Source organism: Arachis hypogaea, chromosome 10 (assembly GCF_003086295.3).
Source record: "Arachis hypogaea cultivar Tifrunner chromosome 10, arahy.Tifrunner.gnm2.J5K5, whole genome shotgun sequence".
NCBI classification, from domain to species: domain Eukaryota; kingdom Viridiplantae; phylum Streptophyta; class Magnoliopsida; order Fabales; family Fabaceae; genus Arachis; species Arachis hypogaea.
Window position 1 is genome coordinate 90,567,749 of NC_092045.1, and position 3,806 is coordinate 90,571,554.

Below are 3,806 nucleotides of genomic sequence, written 5' to 3' on the forward strand. Positions count from 1 at the left end.
ATTACTAACTCTAAGCAAAAAGAAAATAAAAAAATAATGTCCTTAATTTGAATCCTTGATTAGCTTAGACTAGTAAACATGCTCATGATTTAAGTGTAGGGAAGTTGGATTTGAAAATATTTGGTTTGAGTAATTGGGTGTTGTATATTTTAGTGAAAATGTGCAAAATAATAGTTGAGCACATATTATTGCATTCAATACTTTAATCATATGCATTGAGAAGAATAAAAGAAAAATAATAAAAAAAAGCAAATAATAAAAGGGGATAAAAATGCCCCAAAGTAAGTGTTAGTATCAATGCATATGTACTGTACTCAAATTTGGGATGCAAGAATATGTGAAAAACACAGTTAATGGGAAGTTAGATTTGTATTTTTAATTAAATGGATTGCCTTAAGTTAGGTGAAAAGTTTATGTTAATTAAGGATTCAAATTTTAGTCCACATGGCCAAATACAATCCTACCTTGACCCTAACCCCATTACAACCCTTAAAAGACCTCTTGATATGTGTATCTATGCATTAAATTTTTGTTGATTGTTAGATGAAGAGCAAGCTATAGAAAGCAAGATTAGTAGAGAATTGAGAGAATTAACCCTAGACACTTGAGAGTTAGAATGATATACACTACCAGTAAGGGTTCAATGCTTGATTCTATGTTCCCTGCTTTCATGAGCTATCTTCTTCTTGCAAGTTATCTGTGCTTTATTTTGTGATTTGAATTAGTGAAATCCAGCTCATATTTATTCTTGAAAGATTTATTTACTTTTTTTCACCAAGTAGGTAGAATCATTTTAGCATGTAGTTGCATTCACATTCATAGGTTGCATTGCATGAGTCTTGCTTTTCCCTGCTCATTTATTTTGTCTCCTTGAGCTTAGCATGAGGACATGCTAATGATTAAGTATGGGGAGGTTGATAAACCACTATTTTATGGTTTATATTGTATTTAATTGAGTGGTTTTATCAAGCTTTTCACCCACTTATTCATAGGATTTGCATGATTTTACAATTCCTTCGTAGTTTAGGTCTATGATTGAAAACATGCTTCTTTGGTCTTAATTTAGCTAATCTTAATCCTCTCTTAATACCATTCGATGCCTTGATCTGTGTGTTAAGTGTTTCAGGCTACATAGGGCAGGAATGGCTTAGAGAATGAAGAGGAAGCGTGCAAAAATGGAAGGAACACAAGGAATTGAGGAGATGACCAGCGAGAAGTCACGCGGTCGCATGGCTCACGCGACCGCGTGAAATGGAAGAAATCAGAGTGACGTGTTCGCGTGCCTGACGTGATCGCGCGGATTGGAAGCTGCACGAACGACACGAATGCGTGGACGACACGCACGCGTGGTACGAAAAACGCTGAGTGACGCGATCGTGTGAACGACGCGGACGCGTGACGTGCGCGATCTGCAGAATTACAAAAGTCACTGGCAAAGATTCTGGGCCGCATTTTAACCCAGTGTTCAGTCTAGAAACACAGATTAAAGTCAGAGAACATGCAGAGACTCGAGACATCAATTCATATCAGATCATAATTCAATCTTAGGTTTTAGATGTAGTTTTTAGAGAGAGAGGTTCTCTCCTCTCTCTTAGGATTTAGGATTAGGATTCCTCTTAAAAGATTTAGGATTTCGACTCTTCATCAAGTTTAATATTCCTTTTACTTTATATTTCTTTTTACTTCCAGATGCTTTAATTCTTGTATTACTTATGTTGCCTATTTGGCTTATGAACTTTTCAGGTTAGGATTTTCTTAATTAATATAATTTGAGGTATTTCAGACTTATGATTGTTTTCTCTAATTTATGTTATTAATGCTTGGGCTCTATCCAAATTATTTTCATTCAAGTAGATTTTATTCCTTTTTGGCTTTGATTGATTAATTGGTAACTCTTGAGTTGTCAAACTCAGCAGTGGTTGAAATTGGTAGATTCTAATTGATCTAGATCACTCTAAAGCTAATCTTCCCACAGGGATTGACTAGGACTTGGGGATCAAACTAATTAGTCCACTTGACTTTCCTTTTCTTTAGTAAAGGTTAACTAAGTGGGATTAAAACCCAATTCTCATCACACCTGATAAAGATAACTAGGATAGGACTTCCAATTTCTCATATCTTGCCAAGAGTTTATTTTATAGTCATTTATTTACTTTTCTTGTCAATTAAATTACTTGTTCAACCCTTTTTTAAAACCCCAAAATATACCTTTGCATAACCAATAATAAGAACATACCTCCCTGCAATTCTTTGAGAAGACGACCCGAGGTTTAAATACTCGGTTATCAATTTTAAAGGGGTTTGTTACTTGTGACAACCAAAACGTTTGTACGAAGGGATTTTCTGTTGGTTTAGAATCTATACTCATAACACGACTATATTTTTTATAAAATTCTTTACTAGCAAAAATCCTAACGTTAAAATGGCGCCGTTTGCCGGAAAATTGCAAACGTGTTCCTTATTATTAGTTATTGTAAATATTTTTCAAAAAAAATTTCATATTTTTATTTTAAAATTTTTATCTTATCTTGTCTTATTTCAAAATTAAATTTCAAATTTCAAATCTTTTTCAAAAAAAATCTTATCTTTTTTTTCAAAAATTATATCTTTTTCTCTTTTTCATAATGCGACTATATTTTCTCTTCCCCCTTTATTTCTAATAACTACTATGAATTCTCACCCCTCTCGCTTTGAGTTTGGTTCTACTTTTGTTGCAAGGAATGGAAGCTATAACAGGACTATGCATCAAGGTCTAAGCAATCAAAGATGGATGGAGTCAAAAAGATCTGATCACCCCTTTAGGCAACAACAACCTCCTAGATATCATGGACAAAGACCATTCTACAATGCATACCCAACTGATAGAATTGGTGGACCGCCTTGTAGCTATCAACAAACCCCACCCTATGCTCAGAGACCACCCTTTCAACATAACCTCAACCCACCATACTCACAAGCTTTTTTTCACCATTCGCCACCATATGATCCTTGTCCACCTCAATACCAATCCAATTACTCCCAAGAACCACCACTCCCCTATACACCATGTTCACATTCATCGAGCCAAGAATCACAGGTTCACTTCGAAGAATCAATAAACCAATTTAATGCAATCCTTCATCATCTGGAGCAAGCAATAAATTAATTATCTTCCAGACGTTCAGACACTCAACAGACTCCTATGACTTCATGTGGAGAAGCCAATGAAGAACGTAGTGTGAAGAAAACACTAGAAGCTCCAGTAGACAGCATGGAGCACAACTTCGTACTGGAACAAGTCGAGGACGCTGTCATTGTAGAAGAAGAAGAGTTGGTTGAGGATTTAAGAGATGCTGAACCTCCACAGGAATACAGAGTTGTAGAGAATTCCGTCGAAGACGTTACAATTAATGCTAAGGAGGATAATGCACAACCCCCAAGGCAGGTATCTTATGAGAAATTAGACGGAATAACCCAAGACTCAAGTTTTCCTGATGATGATAGCCACCACTCAAGTTCTCTTAATAATGAACTTGCATCTGCAAGTGAATTCCTTGAGACAGAAGAATCTTCCCCAAGTGAATACGAAGATGATGTAGAGGTCAACTTTTCTCAACCTCCCAATTATGACTCAAGTGATGAAGAAGATATCGATGACCTTAATCAAGACATGGTTGAATTGGAAGAAAATTGCCAAGAAGTGGAGGAATTCACAGAAGACCACAAGGGGGTAGAGCTTGCAGAACCACTGAAAACACTGATCCCAAGGCCACTACCACCCAACACAAACTTCAAGTGGGTAAAATCCTTGACTTTTATCCTTAATT